The sequence below is a fragment of the Pinus tabuliformis genome, chromosome 9, assembly GCF_031772625.1.
Source record: "Pinus tabuliformis cultivar Carrire ecotype Pingquan chromosome 9, CPIR1, whole genome shotgun sequence".
In the NCBI taxonomy this organism is placed as follows: domain Eukaryota; kingdom Viridiplantae; phylum Streptophyta; class Pinopsida; order Pinales; family Pinaceae; genus Pinus; species Pinus tabuliformis.
In genome coordinates, this window is record NC_142307.1 from 265,637,188 (window position 1) to 265,659,084 (window position 21,897).

The window sequence follows — 21,897 nt, forward strand, 5'->3', positions numbered from 1 at the left end:
TGAGGATGAAACAACCTCCTAAAGTCAAGCTGATGATAGATATATACGAGCTCAGAAAACAAATGAAACAGTAGATACCATTACATGTTGGAGCTCGTCATTTCCATAATTTTGTTTTATGTAATTATGTCACTTATTTTAAGGAGAGTTGTTTAAACCTTCTCAAAACTTCATGCAATGCCTATTTTTGTACTTTTATTTTATTATATAAACCCTCTGATGTATTTTAAGAAAGGGTCTAAAAGTTTATAAAGAAAATCTTTACAAACTTGCACTTTTGTACTTTAAAGCTTATCTTGGTAGAATCATTGGATCATAGTCCTGAGATTTTGTGAAGGTTTACAGAAGATTTCACTTTTGATCTTTTGAAAACCATCTTAATAAGAAAAACTGGACTGAAGCTACTTACTTTTTGAGGAGACTGTTATGCATGGGATCTTTCTATCTTTGTGTATTTATTTGTTCCAAAATTAACATCCATTTTATTACATTTTTTATCATATTTTTCATACAGTGTTGTATCCATTCACTTTTGAACATACCAAGATTGTTATTTAAATTCATTGATGAGCACATGTTTAAACGATATTTGATGCGATATATGTTTATAAATTATTTTAATTAACTATTTAATCAAAATAATTATTTCAAAGGATTTTCATTTATGTTAGTATTTGGTTGATCTTCATTATCATGTACTAAAAATAATCATTATAGATCGCACAAGTAGAAGGAAAATCCCGAGTAATATATAGATAGGTTATATATATGTATATATATGTGTGTGTGTGTGTGTGTGTGTGTGTGTGTGTGTGTGTTTTAGTTGAAAACCATCCTATCTATCACTTAGTTTTTCGATAATCAACCACCCTATCCATCCTATCACCTTTTTATTGGGAAAATGGTCCCATTATATCCAGTCAAAGCCACTATTATGAAACCAGCTCAAAAAAAGAGATACACGCCTTAGAATTTAGCCTCTTCGAGGGGGCAACCTCCTTTACGTTACACAAATTAGTAATTCTTAGATGATACAAATGACAAGACCTCCTTTTTATATATACGAGTCTAAGGGGTCATAATATAATCAAAGCTGACATAACAATAATAATGTAAGGGCACAATAATAACAATAGTGGGCTTCAATGGGGCACAATAATAACAATATGGGGACTACATGGGTACAAAAATATAATAAGGGGGTTGTACTAATAACAATAAGGGGTTACACTAGTATTATAGGGGCCTAACATGCCCTTCTTCTTCAAAACGCGTTGTCCTCAATACTTGAGTAGTTCTTGATGCTTCTGTATAAAATTCTTGTCCTCCCTTGTGGAATATTCAATGTGTAAGTTCTTCCACTTGATGAGATACTATGAAATTGATCGATTTCCTAGCTGTCAGGTTCTTGTTTCTATGAATTACCCATGTTCCAATATGATTTTTCCTTCCTTTTCAAGTTCTAGCAATATTGTTTGAATTGGGATATTCTGCAACTTTTGTATGAGTGGCCACACTTCCTTCTTCCATTCATCCCTTGCTTCATTTATCCAATGTGGTTAGATAATAGAAATAGCACAAAACAATGCTTTCACATCCTCATCCTTTCTTGAGAGTGCATCTGCAACAAAAAAATTCTTCCCTTTTCTGTAGATGATGTCAAAGTCATAACCGAACATATTTGTGACCCATTTTTTATGTCCTTCTAAAGATAATATTTGTTCTAAAACGTATTTAAGACTATCATGATCCATTTTTACCTTGAAGTGTCTTCCCATTGGGTAAGGTCGCCATTTCTTAAGTGCATGTAGTATTGCCAACATTTCCTTCTCATAGATAGCTTGCTTGAGATGTAGTCGTAAAAATACCCAATCACCTACATCAAAACTTTTTTCGCTACGATGTTGATCTACCTGTTGTTTCATTCGATTCTGCACCAAAGTGGCATTATCCTTTAAAAGTTGGATAATTTGTTGTTGATGCTCGATGTGATCTTTCACTGCTTGAACCTTTTTCTTCTTGATATGTCCTTCTATCTTGAGAGTTTGAGGAGCGGTAATTTCTTCCAATGCTTTACAAGATATGGTCGGATTCATTTCTTGATGCTCGACGTGATCTTTCATTTCTTGAACATTTTTCTTCTTGATATGTCCTTCTATCTTAATAGTTTTAGGAGTAGTAATTCTGGCCAATGCATTACAAGATATGGTTGGATTCGTTTCTTCTTTCTCGATGTGATCTTTCACTTCTTGAACCATTTTCTTCTTGATATGTCCTTCTATCTTGAGAGTTTGAGTGCTAATTCTTGCCAATGCTTTACAAGATATGGTTGGATTCAATTCTTCTTTCTTTGGGGTTAGGTCCTCGCATATATCCTCTTCTTTTGATGTTTCTTGATCCTTTTCTTTCTCCTCTTCATACTCTATGTAAAATAACTTCTTCTCAGCACACTTATGACCTGTGCATTTTCTATCACAATTGTAACAGAGCCCTTTTTCTCTTTTTTCTTCCAATTGTTGTGGTGTAAGCCTTGTAGGTTGTGGAAGGCTAGGAGAAGAAACACCTCCATAATTATAGTCATGAGTGGTGGGATTCCTTGTTTCCATAATTTCACTTTCAATTTTTCTTGCCAACCCGAATGCCTCCTCCAATGAATCAGGTTCCAAAAAACGAACCTCATGTTGAACGTTATCGTTTAAAGTCCCTATGAAGACATCAATCCTTTGCTTCTCTGGAATATAATTTACCCTTCTATTCAATTTTTGAAATTCCTCAATGTTCTCTTCCATTGAACCCTTTTGTTTGAGATTTATCAATAGGCTAAAGAAGGAGTTTCTCTTTGTATCTTCATAATGTGCTATCATTTCCTCTGTGAAAATTGACCACGTAACAAATGGTTTATGAGAACAAAGCCCTTTATACCATAAAAATTGATATGGTTCTAAATATGAAGATGCAATGCATACCTTTTGTAGTAGTGGTACACCATGTAGATCAAAATATTTCTCCATCTGTAGTATCCAATTTACCGGATCCTTGCCATCAAACTTCCTCACCTCACTTTTTCTTGATTTTAGGAGCTCGATCTTGAAATGACTGCAACTCTTTCCTTTCGGATATTTAAGTTCTAAAATTGCAACCTACAGTAGCCCTCTGCATCCTCTTTCCAATGCCACTAGTTTGATCGAATTTAGATTCTCCAAGAAAGAGTTATGCAAAATCTCCCAAGATGACCTAATTATATACCTTTTTAGGAGAGCAAACTTGTATGAAGTTCCACGTATCACTATTTGACCTTTGGGTCTAAACAATATATACAAGAAACTACAATCCATCATCTTTCTGTAACTTCTTACGAAATTGCAATCTGATGCTCAAAACAAAAGTTATGATGATTTTCCCAAGCTCACCTGTTTGGAATGAAATTCGGGAGTCTGCAAAAAGGCCAAGTTCCTCAGATCATATCTCCACAAACATAGCGTGAAAAGCTCTAAATTTCAGAACCGAGGTTCAAGCCAATTTCAACCCAAATGGGTTTTTTGTTTAGTGTCTGAAACGTCACAGAAAAGAAGTTATAGCGCAAATGCCACAATGACCTGTTTGGAGCACTGAAACCCTAGAATCCAAAGCTCTGATACCAAATGTTATGAAACCATCTCACAAAAAGATATAAAAGAGAGATAAACACCTTAGAATTTAGCCTCTTCGAGGGGGCAACCTCCTTTACATTACACAAATGAATAATTCTTTTATGATACAAATGACAAGACCTCCTTTCTATATATAGGAGTCTAAGGGGTCATAATATAATCAGAGCCGACATAACAATAATAATGTAAGGGCACAATAATAGCAATAGTGGGCTGCTATGGGTCACAATAATAACAATATGGGGACTACATGGGAACAACAATATAATAAGGGGGTTGTACTAATAACAATAAGGGGTTACACTAGTAGTATAGGGGCCTAACAACCACTAATTCAAATGAAAAAGGGATGGTACTCAAGTCCCCGACCGGGTGGTTTTCCCTCATGTTGTTGTAGAAAATTTTGAGGCTTCAACATTTTGGTGCTAGAAGGAAGGGGAAGACTATGAATGGAAAAGATAACTCAAGATAAATTAATAAGCCATTCTAAGAGTCACTCCACCTCAAAATCACCTCCAACCTCTAGATCCCCATCTAAAACTCCTATTACTATATCATAAGTTGAACAAACATCCCTAAAATCTCATAGTACATTTCCTAAAGTACCTTCGTCAGATTATAATCCTGATTTTCCTAAAGTTTAGACTTTAATAAATAAATTAGAGGAAATCTCTATTTCAATAGAAAATCATGTGCCTTTTGAAGCATCTGAAGGAAGTATCACTCCTGTTTTACAACCCACTCAAATTCTAACTTGTTCTCAACGTGAGAAGCTTGGGGTTCCTCCATTTGAATTTCCTCTTCCTTCTTTCTGAAGGAAAGCTAAGAAATCTGAGGCGCAGACATCAACTAGTGAGGCTTTATCAAATTCCCCACTGCAAACACCTTCGTTTCCTCCATTCATTCCTATTTATTCTTCTCAAAGTACTGGTGCTAGTTCATCCATCTCAAGTACACAACCTGCCTCTTCTTCAACTCAAACTCCCTCAATATCCACTTTCCCTAAAAACCCAATAATGGCAAGACAAATACCACTACAACCACCACCATTACCAGTTAGACCATGGGCCAATCCTAGAGCGGTGCAAATGGAACCACATCTTCATGACCTGCCTAAGCATCCTAAAAGATGGCTGCCAGAGTACAATCCTGATGATGGATTTTCTATTGAAGAACATATCCATAATTACATGTTAGATATTAATATTAATGGAGTATCTAAAGAAGATTGTGTGTAATATAATTTCCCTACACCCTCCGAGGATCAACAGGCTCATGGTATTTTTCATTACCACTGGGATCTATTACTAATTGAGATATGTTCAAAGAATAGTTTTTGGCTAAATTTGGCAATGATCACACAATTGCATCTTTGATCAATGACCTTTATAATTTAAAAGCTAAATCAAGTGAAAATATAAAATATTTCAACTCCAGATTCAATAAATTGCTAAAATAAATCCCAACCATATCAAGCCCCAGTGTTAATGTCCAAATCGAGTGGTACATTTGTTCTCTTCCTTCCAATATAGAAATTTTTGTAGATAGGGCCAATAAGGCTATTTTGGTAGAAAACGTGAAAGAAGCCCTGTCTATAGAAAAGAGAATAGTTGCATTGGAAAATAAGACAACCTAAGAAGATAGGAAAATGAAAATGGTTACATTTAAGGATGAATCAAAGAAGAAAGCCCCTAAAGATCCTTTTGATCTTGAAGGTCTACAAAAATTCCTAAAAACCATGTCAAATGAAATGGTAGAGATTAAGAAACAAGTAGTTGAATCCTCTTCTAAAAAAACTTTCAGATCCTTCAAGAGGAATCAGACCTCTAATCCTCAGCCACCAAACACAATATCCAATGTTGAATCTGATTTAGAAGAAGAGGAAGAGGAAATTGTATTGACTGATGAAGAGACTAAAGATGAAGAATTGGTTGAAGTACATGGAATGTGGGATTTCATCCTCCCTGTTTTAGATAATGAAGAAGAGAAAGAAGCTCTACCTATTAGCACTAGGATTAAGGGCCCTACTGATTCAACATTATCAAATCAGAAGAAAATGCCCTGAACCCTTGCTACCAAGCAAAAGATGGCCAGTAAAATGTATTTTCCTAAAACTCCTCAACCAAATCCATCCTCATCTAATCCCCCATCTTCATATGAAACCTTGGTATTTACTGATACCATGGAATATAACATAGTGGAGTACATGAAGAAAACTAGAGCTAATATCTCTCTTCATGAACTTAGTAAGCTCAAACATGAACATAAATTATTGTTGAAAGAATTGAACGTAGTTCCTGCTTCTACTCTTCCTGTTGTTGTTATATCCCAAGTTGCCAGACGAATGAGTAAGCCCCCCAATGATTCATCAAATAAGGTTGATCCTACTGATGTTATCTTAATTGATGACATATCTAATTCACATACTCCCCCTTTCCTCTTGACTTATGAAACCTTCAATAAAAATATGCACAATTTCTTAATAGACTCAAGGGCCTCTTCAAACATTATGTTGAGAACAAACTACACTAAATTAAGTGTTTCACCCCAAAATTATGTTGTTCATATTTTTTAACTTGACAAAATAAAGGTGGGATTCTTAGGGGAAATGAATTCATTCACTATTAGACTCTCTTCTAATCTGAAAGTTTTTCAAGTAATTGGTATACTAGTTGGTACTATACCCAAGCTCTATGGGTTAATTCTTAGCAGAGATTGGTCTGAAATGCTCCACGACCATTTTGTAATATATTGGACTCACGTGTGGCTCCCTTATAATGGAGAGCCAAGCCAAATTAGAATTGACCAAGAAAAATATTTGAAGCACAAAGTGATTGATTTTGAAGGTGAGAATGAGCCAGTAGCTTTCAACAACAATATAATTGGAAATTCCCCTACTGAGTCATTTTTAGGAAATTTCAATGCACAAAAGCCTCCTTTTTTGGACAACTTTGTTACTTCCCATATTGATAACGTTTCTCAAACAAATTCTTCTAGATGTGCAAATCTTGTAGATAAACCATTAGTTAAAACATTATTTTGGACATTATATTTTGATGGATCTAAATCCAATGATGGTGTAGGAGTTGGTTGTATATTAATAAGTCCAGAAGGAGAAAAAAACATGCTAGCATGTAGTTTAGAATTTGAATGCACAAATAATACTGTTGAATATGAGGAACTAATTCAAGGTTTATATAAAGAAATAGGCCTTGATATCAAATATCTTCAAGTTTTTGGAGATTCAGAAATTGTTATCAAGCAAGTAAGAAACACCATTCCTTTTCTCTATGGACATTTAAAACATTACCAATCATTAGTCCAAGATCTTATTTCATATTTTTTAGCCTTCAACATCTCTCCTAGACCTAGACTTCAAAATGCAAGTGCCGACCTTCTGGCTAACATAACATCCAAGTTTATGCCATCAGACGATTACAGTCCAGATAAGTTTTCATAGAATTAAATTTTTGACCATCCATTCTCGATAATGTCACCAATTGGCGATTTTTCAATGATGACGAGGATATCATAAGCTTTTGACATTTGAAGGGTCATATGATGATCATATAATAGATGAGAGTGAACATCATAATTAGTTAATACAAAAGTCCAATGAGAATCCCATACCTAAATTTGTGGTAAAAATGGAGGATCTTTGTGATCTTAAGGACTAGATTTAAAAAGGTTACTAATTCTAAACTCAAAATTTCATCCTTAAGGTTTGAACTAGTAAACCTTGGAACTGATATTAAACCTCAAATCATCAATCTAGGACTTGGTCTCTCTCTTGATGAGATAGTATCCTTTATCCATTTGTTAAAAAGTATAAAGGTATATTTTCTTGGAACTATGATGATCTTAAAACATATGATACCTCTATCATACAACACACCATTCCCATGATATCCAATGACAAACCTGTACAACATAAATTAAGGAAAATTCACCCCAATCTAGAAATTCAAATCAAATATGAGCTAAATAAACTCCTTAAAGCGAAGATTATCTTTCCTGTTAGGCATTCAAAATGGGTTTCAAACTTAGTACCTGTCAAGAATAAAAATTGTGACATTCACATCCATATAGGTTTTAGAAATCTCAACAAAGCTTGTCAGAAGGACAATTTCCCATTATCGACCATGGAGCAAATACTGCAAGAAGTAGTTGGTTCAGAACTAATACATTTTCTTGATGAATTTTCAGGATATAACCAAATTATGGTTCATCTAGATGACAGATTAAAGACTACATTCAGAACTAAATGGGGAACCTATGCCTACCAAAAAAATCCTTTTGGATTAATTAACGTGGGAGAAACATTCCAAAGAGCTATGGATATAGCCTTAGAAGGTCTGATAAACAAAATTGTTGTCATTTACTTGGATGATATAAATGTTTATTCTAAGAAGAGAAATAACCATTTACATGATTTAAAGAAGATCTTTGAAGGTTTCAAAATGTATGTAATTTCATTGAATCCAAAGAACTCTTATTTTTCTCTAAGTGAAAGTAACCTTCTAAGGCTTATTGTATCCAAAAAGAGCATTTTTATAAATACAGGCAGAATAAAAGAACTTGCTGAAATTTCTTTACCTCATAATAAAAAATCTTTGCAGTCTTTTCTAGGTCAGATAAGTTTTTTTAAAAGATTTGTCCATGAATTTTCCCAACTTTTTTTACATTACAAACCATGATTAAGAAAAATTCAATATTTAAGTGCGGACATAACGAAAGAGGGGATTTTAATCTTATCAAACAAGCCATTATGAATTCTCCCTCTTTAACAACTCCAAATTTTTCTAATCATTTCATTTTGTATACATTTGCTTCTGAAACATCATATGATGTTTTAACACAACTCAATGATCAAGAAATCGAAGCACCCATCTCTTTCTTTAGTTCTAATTTTCAAGGTACTGAACTAAATTATTCAGAGGTGGAAAAATAGGCTTTTGTTGTTTTCAAATATGTAAAGCACTTTAGGCCTTTTCTCCTCAAAACCCATACTAAAATAATAGTCCCATTCTCAGCAGTGAGACAATTACTTATGCAAAGGGAAGTAGGAGAAAAAAGGGAAAATTGGGTAACAGCTCTGCAAGAATATGATATTGACATTAGACCAACTAAAATTGTCAAAGGACAAGGTTTTTGCATATTTCTTACAGTAGCTTCCAACCTACCAGCAGATGAGGGATTAGGTAACGTTGTACATATATCAGAGGTAAACCTAAATGATTTAGAGTCCTAATATGATGATCTTATTCTATATTTGACAAATGGATATGATCCTCCTGAACTCAGTAATAAAAAGAAAAGGGATTTAATATTGAAATCAAATCAATATTAAATCACTGATGATGTGTTATTCAAGAGAAATTATGATTATGTATTATTAAGATGCCTTGAAAAGTATGAAGCACAAAAGATTTTGTAAGAACTCCACAATGGACCAGTTGGTGGAGATTTTACAGGAGACACTACTGCACTTAAGATCATGTATGTTGGGTACTATTGGCCAACCTTGTTCAAGGATACCCATTAATACGTGAGGAAATGAAAATATGTCAAACTGTTGCTGCAAGACAACAAAAACCTGCCTTACCTCTACAATATGTCAATGTTGAACAACCTTTGAACAATGAGGATTGGATATCATAGGTGAGATTTTTCATCATTCTTCAAAGAAAAAAAAGTATATCCTTATAGCTATATACTATTTTATTAAATGGGTGGAAGAAATTCCACTAAACGTAGCCAATTCTGATGCTATCATTGAATTCATTATTACTAGATTTGGCTTACCAACTGCACTTATGTTTGATAATGCATCTTACTTTTCAGGAAATAATATGACTGAATTTGCTCTTAAGAGGGGTTTTAAACTTAAATACTCTACTAACTACTACCCTCAAGGAAATGGTTTAGCAGAATCAACCAACAAGAACCTCATAAGGATTATTAAAAGAACTGTTGATCAAAGCCAAAAGAATTGGCATAAATCTTTGACATTTTCTCTATGGGCAGATCGAATAACTTAGAAGGCCTCAATAGGCACTTCTCCATTCAATCTAGTATATGGGAAAGAAGCTATCATCCCTTCAAATCTAGTTATTCCCTCATTAGCCCTAGTCCAATTTATTGAAGAAACACCTTCTTCTTCTTTACAACTAAGACAATCTCAAATTCTTAAATTAGAAGAAGAAAGAGAGAAAGCCAAACTTACACATACTCACCATCAACAACTAGTCAAATATTATTTTGATGCAAGTTCTCTTTCCACAAAATCATTTCAAATTGGAGATCTCATCCTTAAATGGTACAAGGCACATGAGGAGAAAGGAAAGCATACTAAATTCTATAAAATGTGGCTTGGACCATTTCAAATTGCTAAATAAGTAGATCCATCAACATTCATATTGCAAGATTTATCAGGAAAGAGATATTTTCTTCCTGTCAATTGGCATATTTTGAAAAAAAACTTTTCTTAGAAGATTGCATCTTCTACTGTAACATTATTGCATTTACATTTTGTGTTTCTTAGAAAAATAGTGTTAAATAGCATCACTTTTGTCTTTACAATAAAATCTCTTGAAATATTTTGATCTTTCACTTTGAAAGTAGAAATTCTTAAGGAAATTATCACAACATTTGAAAATTAGCTAAGTATCATAAAACTATGAAATTTTCTTTTCCATTGAAGTTATAAATTATTTGAAAAACCCTCAACTTTATAAAATCCTTTTATTTTGTTATCAGTCAAGAAAGGTCATCTTTAACAAAGAAAATACTAACTACAGATAAGCATCTCTAACTCTAAAATTGTCATCCACAATTATTAAGGAGTCAATGATTCTCCCCATCCATTAACTTTACTATTTTTAGAGTGTAATTCAAAAATATATTAACCTCAAAATATAAGGGGTCTCATCATGAGCCTACTTAGCATGTTCATAGGAAAATAATAGAATGACATTACCAATACTGAATACCAAACCAGGGTAATGATTTATGATTATTTTAATATTAAGACAAAGGGTCTCATTACGAGTTAGATTGTTCAGCTTAATTACAACTAGTGAATGGCATTGTCAATTCCTAGTCACCAAACCAGGACAATGGCTTTTAGGTAAGAAACAATTGTTAAAAGAAAAGTAAATAAATAAAAAATAAAAAAATGAAATTTATACTTTTGAAATTATCTCTAAAGACTGCACTCTTATATGGATGGGATTCTGAATCATTGATGGTTAAAAGGTAACCCTGTCGAGGCTATTGATGCTTGTTGGCAGTAGTGACTCTAAGTGTGACAAATGTGTATATCAAAACGCTAAGTTGTAGAAAGCCCCCTACTTTATCTTTACAAATAATTAATGATTGATACAGACAAAAGGGTTTTCATCTATAAGAGGATATAAAATGAATTATAATTAAGTGAGTTTTTTATGTTCAGTGTAATATTACTTATCTAAATATTTCAAAAATATTTTTTCTTTCCTGAATTATTTTTATGTAGAAACGTTTTGTAAATTTCATTATTATCAGAGATAATTGGTTCTTCTAGTGAATCGCTAATTGTTGTGCTGTGCAACAACCCCCCATTTATTTTACATAAATAACTTAGGTGATTATTGTATAGATAAATAGGGACCCTTAAAAAATTAAAAAACATAGGTATATGATTTAATTTAAAGCTTTTGTTAGGAATAAATTTGATTTTCCTTTTTTAATAAAACCTCATTAAAGCTTGAATGACCAAATAAGGCCACTTTAAAGGACAATCTAACAATATCGCGTATGACAAGGTCTTGAGATTGTAATAGTTCACCTATCGAGTCGAGACTTGTGATTGCAATAAAGGATAGCGCCCAAGGAACCCAAACATATTAATTCTTTATAAAAGCTTAAAAGTATTAATGAGAATTCCTTACGACAGAAGATCCCCGCATAACAATCCCATGACAAACATGAAATATATCCAAAAGGCCTCCCTCTTGCGAAACGCGATAATTCATCGGCCCTGACGAAACAATAAACTATACCATTAAAAAACACAAGCATATGGCTATATCGCAAGAATGATAATAATCTTTGCTCGTATCATTCCAAATGATTCTGATTGTGACAAATATTTTCATTAAAGAAGGTTGAACAAGGAAATCATAAATATTAAACAAAATCTCCTCTTGGATATAAATCTATGGGCCCGCTACAAGCATCATGTCACATCCTGCAAATCACAATTGCTCAAAACTTCAACCATATTGATTTTCTATTCTGTCCTGAAATTCCCGATTGCAATATTACGATAATATAATTATGGAAATCACACATCTCCCATGCTTAACACAATGACACAATGATATCAGCATCTCATATCGACGCGTACTTAGAGAATGAATTGTTTACCATCCGAAGAAGTTTTGTGATGCGATATATTTATGAATAATAAATAAACCACATGATGCCATGATTTTAGTTAATTAATGGGTTCTAACAGTATTTATGGTTTCAATGCCCAAGGATATTTGGTGATTTGTTTAGATTGATTTGCATTAAAAATTCCCTTTCCTTCATTTCAAAATATTTATGCATCCGCATGATTTTACATTTAACTCATATTTTCACTTCATTTTATTTGTATTTTCTGTATTATAGGATTTCACCCAAGAGAGAATTGTGTAGAAAAATAACTAAGTCTAAGAAATGAAAGAAGTATAGTGAAGCCACACAATCTTCTATGTCTGATGTAACAAAAATTCTTCCATTATTCTCAGATACAACATGCACCATTGACAGCGGGACTTCCTCATGGAAAACTATGTACCATCTACTGGAAAGCAAGGGTCCAAGGGTAATTCAAAGCGAAGCAACAACAAATTCTACCACTTGTTATGAAGCTTCCCACTTTGAGGCTGTAAGCTCATTCTTGCATATAATTGTTGCTAGACCAAATATTTTTCCATACATCAATATGGTAAGATGGATAATAGATAATATTAACATTGTCGACAGGGCATTCCAGACTTCAAGGAAAGTGGTTATTGATTCCTTCACACCAGAATACCTCAAGAGAATGTATCATATACCAAACCCGCAAAAGGTATATGATAAATCCTTCCTCAAGAATTTCGCAGAAGAAAATGAGGAACCATCATACCCAATTAGGAAATGGAGGATAAATTTCAAACAACCACAAACAAGAGAAATCAGGTATGTATCCTATAGCACCTCTCGTTGCTCCCTACTATTATATTGCTGCCATGATGTGTATATTGTTTTGGTATGTCGACACTACCAAATTTTCTGTTGAATGGGTTCCTTTAATAGATGCAACTCTAAATTATTTTGTAATGGACTGGGGCACTATCTTGTCTAATAACCTCACCTTACAAATCTAGGAATATAGAAAAAATAGATATGTTACCACAAGGACATTCCCATCACCTTTTATGAGTGCATATATCATTGATGCAGTCTATTTCACTTCTAGTTTCCCAAATATGGCATGGAAATGGACCATTCAAGACCCTACCCTATTCATATATATCACAACATCCTGTGGGAATCCAATTTCCACACTCATTTTTACAAAATATGTCAAGGAGTCATGCTACCTATCTACCAAGTTGTTTTCAACAAAAAGGCCCCAAGGTTATCTGATGAGGCCAAAATTGATATTTTACCAATAGGTAGGTGGTTCAGAGAATAATTGTTTACTTATGTCTGAGTCTTTGGAAGCATAGCACCCCCTCATGTCCTCCCTTGGTATGTACTTGATAAGCTTCTTTCCAGGGAGATTGCTTACTAGACTGTAGGGGATGGGATAACCAAAACCGTAAAAGAATCCAAAAAATCCCTTTGGCCTTCTTTTCCCCTCCAATGCGATGTCTATGCATTGCATGATTCCAAGAATGTTTCACTTGAAATCGTTCAAATTTTATCTTTAAAGCTCGCCAATATTCCAGAAGACAGTTCGACCCCAATAAAGTTGCTCATAATTTCACTACTTCAGTGAAAATAAGGCAATTTAGTCATGAAAAAGATGAATTTGATGATTTATTTGAGTCAGTCGAGCTATTCTCCCAAGTAAAATATTTGGCTACTCTGAGGTTTGACCCACAAAAGGTAGCCCAATTCCACCAATACAGGAGGAAGATGTTACAAAAGTCCCCTTGGATCTGTTGGAGATCCCACAACCAAATGTTCAAGAAGAGCAGAGCTTAAGCCATGATTCAGAGAAAGGCTGAGAACATATTTCTGAGCATAGTTCAGAAGAGAAATCAGAATAGGGTTCTCAAAAGACTTCAAAGAAAAAATCGGCCCAAATCTCAGAGAAAATCCTAGGGAAGAGCCGAGAGAATAGTCGAAGGAAGAGTCTTGAGAAGGACACTCAAAAGGAATCTGAAAAGGCCTCGATAGAGAAATAAGTGGAATATGTTTCCACCAATGTGCATATAGAAGAACCCCCCATGAAAATCAGCTAGATGAGGCATGGTAGCAATTTGATCGACAAATCAAAGGACAACAAGGGTATAAAAATGTTGAAACATAAACAACACTCAACACACCCCAAATACTGAACAAATCTTGCTCATTGATAGGGCTACTGACAAATTTGTTTCCACATAAGATATTGAAATCATCCTAGCCTTCTCCTTGACATAAATTATTCTCAGAGTGGAGGAAATTCCTCCTCTTGATGTCTTTTATAGTTTAAAACATTGGGCTATGGTAAAATGACAAAGGAAGAAAAGGAAAATACAAAAGTCCTCAACGATAATTCTTGACAATGAGCCAATGGATGTAGTTTTGAAGGATACCCCATGGATCCTTCAGATAATTTGATGAAACTATTATAGTTTTCAGGTGCTTATGCATCTGCCACTAATTATAAGGCAGTGGAATTCAAACAACTAATAAGGGAGAAAGATGAAAGGATACAACAATTAGAGCAACAGTTGACCGAAGAAAAGAAGAATGTAGACCATCAAATGAAAACATAGATGGCACAGCTACAATAGAGCTTTGATTAGTTAAAGCTCCAGTATCAAGCAGAGATAAGTGCTAAAGATGCTCAAATACAATAGCTACAATTTTTTGTGGAACAACTGAAATATAATCCTAAAATTGAGGATTTTGTAAAAGAGGCACTAGAAATCAATTCTTTTTTGTCAATGAAACAAGTAACGTTTTTTCATAGGTTATCGGTCATCAATATAATGTGCAAGGAAAGAAATTCGCTGAGGAATCAAGCATCTGATCTAAGGATCACATTCAACAAGATTGATGAGAAGATTTCAGGATATATTACATGGCAAGATACTCCAAAAGGAAGGGCTATAGGTCCCCCTGAGATAGAAGAATCTCACAAAGATATCCTCTTCACTTATTGGGATATTCAGCTAAAATAGGAAGAAACAAAAATCACAAGAGCAACTGATGTTGCAAACAACATCATTGAGACCATCAACGAAAATTTTCATAATTCCAATATGATACAGGAATGCCCACCTGGGAGTCTCCCTAATATAAAATGGCAAGAAACTTCCACAATAAAAGAAGAAGCGATTAAAAAACTTACAAAACTAGACTTTGAAGTGTATTGGAGATATCTGGTAAAGCCACATAGTCAGCGGCTAGTACTATGCCGCTAGCTTACTTGGCCATGCACATGTTTCTTTCCCTTTTAGATGGAGTGTATATAGGCCAGATGCGCATGAGAATGAAACAACCTCCTAAAGTCAAGCCGATGATATATATATATATATATATATATATATATATATATATATATATATATATATATGAGCTTAGGCAACGAATGAAATAGTATATACCATTACATGCTGGAGCTCGTCATTTCAAATTTTGTTTTATGTAATTATGTCACTTATTTTAAGGAGAGTTGTTTAAACCTCCTCATAACTTCATGCAATGCCTATTTTTGTGATTTTATTTATTTATATAAACCTTTTCATTTCTTTTAATAAAGGTTCCTCAATTTCATAAATAAACTATTTAAAATTTTTCACTTTTGTACTTTAAAGTTTGTCTTGGTAGAATCATTGGATCATAGTCCTGAGATTTTGTGAAGAAGGTTTATAGAAGCTTGCACTTTTGTACTTTTTCAAACCATCTTAATAAGAAAGGATGGACTGAAGCTACTTATTTTTTGAGTACACTGATATGCATCAGGTATTTCTATCTTTGTGTATTTATTTGTTCATGAATTAACAACTAGTTTTATTATATTGTTTATCATATGTATCTTTTCATACAATGTTGGATTCATTCACTTTTGAACATACTACGATTGTTATCTTTAATACATTGATGAACAAATGTTTAAATGATATTTGATGTGATATATATTTATAAATTATTTTTATAAACTATTTAATCAAAATAATTATTTCAAAGGCTTTTCATTTCTGTTACTATTTGGTTAATCTTCATTATCATGTACTAAAGGTAATCATTGTATATTGCACAAGTATAAGTAAAATCTTGGGTAATATATAGATAGGCTTTATATATATGTGTTTTACTTGAAAACCACACTATCTATCACTTAGTTTTTTGGTAATCGACCACCCTATCCATCCTATCACCTTTTTATTGGGAAATTGGTCCCACTATATCCAGTCGGAGCCACTAATTCAAATAGAAAAGGGAAAGTATTCAAGTCCTAGATCGGATGGTTTTCCCTCATGTTCTTGCAACGAATTTTGAGGCTTCAACGTGACCTTACCTATTTGGCAGACACTTCAAGTTAAAAACAGATCATGGTATTCTTAAATTCTTTTTGGAACAAAGATTATCTTTAGAATAGAAGAAAAAATGGGTGACAAATATGTTTGGTTATGACTTTGAAATCATCGACAAAACAATCAAAGAAAAAATGTTGTTAAAGATGCACTCTCAAGAAAATATGAGGATGTGGAAGCATTGCTTTGTGCCATTTCTATTACCTAACCTGAGTGGATAATCAAAGCAAGGGATGAATGGAAGAATTATGAAGAGGTGTGGTCACTCATTCAAAAGTTGTAGCAAGATCCCAATATATCTAATACATTTAGCTGAGATCACTTATATTTTTGTAAGAATTCCCAACTCAACCAAAATATTCTTTTTGAATTGCACACATCTCACTTAGGAGCATACTCAGGATTTTTAAAAACTTACCAAAGGGTCAAGTTGAATTTTTTTGGGATGGCTTTAAATCTAATATTCAGAAGTTTGTGGTAGAATGTTTCATTTTCCAACAAAATAAAGTTGAGACAATTAAGACCTCAGGTCTATTACAACCATTATCCATTCCAAGTCAGGGTTGGGAGGAGGTCCCAATGGAGTTTATCACAGGTTTACCCAAGTCTGAAGCAAAGAGTGTAATCGTGGTGGTAGTTGATAGCATTACCAAGTATGCACACTTTTATGCATTATCTCATCCTTTTAAAGCCAGTACAGTTGCTATTGCATTTATTGAAACAATTCAAAAGCTTCATGGAAATCCAAAGATTATAGTAAGTGACAGAGATACCATTTTCATTGGAAATTTTTGGATATAATTATTTTCTTGTCTTGGTAATCAATTCACTCATAGTGCATCTTATCATCCTCAATCTGATGGGAAAACTGATATAGTGAACAAATGTTTGGAAGGATATATTTTTTGTCTTATATCTGATAAACAAACGGAATGGTTCAAGTGGTTACCACTAGCTGAATAGTGGTATAACACTTCCTTCCATACTGCAACAAAATGACCCCTTTTACTATGCTTTATGGATATCATCCACCATCCATCGCATCATATTTAAGAGAAAATTCTGAGGTTCAAGCATTCGAAGATCGCATCAAGCATAAAAAACAAGTTCTCCAACTCTTAAAAGATAACCTCACCCTGACACAGAATCGAATGAAACAATATGCATATCAACATCGCAGCGAAAGAAGTTTTGATGTAGGTGACTCGATATTTTTATAGCTACAACCATACAAATAAATGTATCTCAAGCAAGTTAAGAAGGATAATAAATTATCTCCCAAGTATTATAGTCTTTACAAGGTGTTGCAAAATATTTGTACTATGGCATACAAATTGTAGTTGAATACATCTTCCCCAGTACACCCAGTTTTCCATGTTTCATGCTTAGAGAAGGTTATCAGTGACAAGCTTCCAGTTCAAACAATCTTTCTAGAACTTGACAAAGAAGGAAAAATCATATTTGATCCTGAAGCAATCATGAAACAAGAACCTGACAGCTATAGAATCGATCAATTTCAGAGTATCACATTAAGTGGAAGAACTTTCTCATTGAATATTCCACATCGGAGGATGAGAATTTTATACAAAGCATCCAAAACTGCTCAAGCATTGAGGAAAACACTTTTTTGAAGGATAGGAGCATGTTAGGTCCCTATAATACTAGTGTATCCCCTTTATTGTTATTGTTGTTCCCATGTAGCCCCCATATTGTTAATTTTGGGCCCCATAGAAGCCCACTATTGTTATTGTTGCGCCCTTACATTATTATTGTTATGTATCCATCGATTATATTGTGATCGCTTAGACTTCTATATATAAAAAGGATGTCTTATCATTTGTATCTTCTAATAATTGTTCATTTATTTAATGTAAAGGAGGTTTCCCCCTCGAACAAGATAATTTTTCAGACATTGATCTATCTTTTGATGAGTTGGTTGGATAACACTACCAAACCTTCTTCTAACATTCCCTTTTGGAGCATTCTTACATTTCTCATGATTTTATTTATAAGGACATTTAACAGCATAATGACCAACCCTTCCAGAAGAAAAATATTTCAAAGGAAGCTTACCTCTAAACCTTCAAGTTCCTACCTGAATTTTCTTCACAAATTTTTCTTTTTCTTCGTCTGATATGTAACCACTTCCCTTAAGCTCCTATTTTTCCTTCCCTTTGTATGTAGCTTTGAATGTTGCTTCTCTGATATATGATGGACACCATTTTATCATTTTCTAAGATTTTAAAATCCCATGGAGTTTTTCAATAGTGAGATTCTTCAAATCTTGTGTTTCTTCAATGGTAGAGACTTTGGAATCGAACTTTGAGGTTAGAGATCTTAGAATTTTCTCAACAACTGTAGAATATTTTATTTCATCACCGAGTTTTTTCATTGAGTTAATAATATCATCTATTCTAAGGAAAAATCTTGCAATACTTTCATCATCATGCATTCTGACAGTCTCATAATCGATTATAATGTTTAAAGTTTAATTCTCTTTACCTTAGTGTCACCTTCATAGCTTTGGAGAATTTTTTCATTAAGCTACATGACCTTCACAAATTCTAATCCTACCAAGCTTCCTAAGATACCATTGATTGATTTCTTCCCTACATCATCTGTGGAATAGAGGATGGGCATTGATATTCTCCTTCAACGATCACCCATACATCAGCTCCAAGTGACGGCAAATATTCTCTCATTCTGACTTTCCGAAATATAAAGTTAGTTCCATTAAACAAAGATGGCTTGATAGAATATACTCCCTCTTAGGTGCTCATCTTGATGGATCTCCCTTTAAGAAATCAAGCTTCTTCTGAGGGACATACTTTGATTCCGATTGTTGGGAAAAATACTTATGTGGGGGGGGGTGGTGCAATCAGTATTTTTAAATTCAAACTTTCAAAAATTTATATTCTAAAATATGTATGCTAATGTTATTAAAGAAACATGTGTATGTATGCTAATCTATAGAAGGAAACCAGCATATATCCAACAAACTGATTTTTCATGTATTCTATCATATGATTATATTTAATCATTTTATCAATAGATTAATTACTTTTCAATATGCAACAAAGAACATAAATAAATAAAAAAAATGAACAACACACACATAGAACACCAAGACTTTTAGGTGGAAACCCAATGTGGGAGAAAAACAGCATTGTTATTATCTTTGTCTTATTTCTTATGATATAAAGAAAATTATTGCATTTGTACTAATGAAAATTCTTGTTAGTACGCAGATACCCACCTGCAAAGAGTTGCAACCTTCTCTCATTCTCCGGTACCTACTAGAAGGGAGATACAAGCCCCTGAACTTGTTTACCGGCTTCTACCAGAAGGAGATCCTACCCCCTTCTAGAGGCTCCAACCCTCATATCCTTGTGGACCAATTTTCTGAATATTTTAGACTAGATCCACTTTCCAAACAATCATCACACATATGTAGGCCATGTTTTATCCAATTTTCAAACTAGACCCATTTTAATCATAAATCCAAACAAAATGAAGCACTGAATCTGAGATGCTATCACACTGCAAATCAAATAAAATTATGAAGCATCAAATCACTTAATGCAGATCCCAACCAAAAGAACAAAAAATCAAATTGTGTACACAACTGTACTAAATAAGACTCGTGTATATACGTGTTTCCTCTATATAAAACCTATGTATATATATCAGAATAATGAACACTCGGTCATCAGTCATTGAACCATACATAGATATTTTATCAATCATAGATCACTTGAATCAGTCATAGATTACTGAATCAAACATAAATCACCATATTGTAGCATCATTATCAATGAATATATCATTAATCATTTAACCCAATCAATGTTGTTAGGTATAGATCATCATAATAGAGACATCATCGACAGACAACAACAATCATAACATAATTGATCAAATGTCATTATCAAGCCATATAGCAAAACCCTAGAATATATATGTGACTTCTACAAGACATATCAACATATGTACATGCTTACCATGCACAACACCTGCATACAAATATGCACATAATGAAAATTATTTTGTAGAATATATACGCAACCCTAGAGATATGGATCCGTGTATGTACTCGATTATCTTGAAGGAAACATGTGTATAGATCTTGAATTACTTAGTCAAACCTTTGTTGCAATCACAACACATACTACACATACCTCACCATCATATATTCATATCAGATCTTTATTATCACCGATGATTTATCATTGTTAGCCAAAATAGATCAAGTAAGTATATTCATTATTATTTACTATACTTTCATATCTATTAGATCTAAGTCTTCTCCTTGCTTTCTGGTGCACACCTATTTCAAATTAAATCATTTATAGACAACCCAATACTTGCACACACAACAATTTGATCTCCATATCTTTAGATAGTGTTTTCCTTAGCCAATATATCAGGTAAATACCTTGGTTATGTTTTAAGTATTCACTTACGGGATCAAATAACTATTGTCACACCCATTACTATGGGCCAGTACCATGGTAAAATCCTCTAGTGTCCTTATTACCATGGTGAGGATTTTTTAGGTGACATTTGTGTACAATAACTATGTATGTACGCAACCCTTGTACATAGGATCCACATATACTTTCCCAAACTTCGTATTTAATATTATTCTATCTCTAAACTGTCATTTCTCTATGTATCACATCTGTAGCATCTGTTACAATCATTTTGACATCTTTATTAAGTAATTTTTCAACAAGGAAACACATTAGCCATAATGCCAACAATCTCCCCCTTTGGGCATTGCATTGGACACCGCTCTCTATTTATGTTGAATTAATCACTCCACATGGAATTTAAAATTGTTTTCCTTCTTTTATTATTACCAACAACTTAAATTGCCTTGTGATGTAACAAAAATTTCGTTACCTAGTGCTTCCACGTTTCCTAGTACTTGTCCCATTGTTTATGAGTTTGAGACACTCGCTTGTGTCAATGTTTCACATTGTGCACTCAAAGTCTTATTACAGTCCCTTGTGTGGGAGAGTGAGTGAAAATTTCTGTGCATTTTTATGTCATGTTGGAGACATATTCATTGTTCTCTAATTAAGATGTGCTTCGTGACGAGACGTACTGACTAACTATGCTTGACATGAAACAGTTGTTACTTTCGATTTTAGCAATTCAAGGAGTACACCAATAGAATGAATGTATGTATGTTATCCATAAAAGTTTGACAAGCTCACATGGAATGGAACTAGTGGAAACATCATCTACCAATGGGCTACATGCATCATTAGTTGTTATTTCTTGCAAAGTTCGGAGATGTGGGAGTGTTGAGGTGAGGGAAGTGTCAACTTCCACACCTCTGGATTTGGTGGACAATCCTAGTTTGTTATCCAAGAAGGCAACAAAATTCCTAGTAATAGTCTTGATGAATGTAATTTTTGTATTCACAACTCATTTGTAAAGGAAATATCATTATGATATTACCAAGGCGA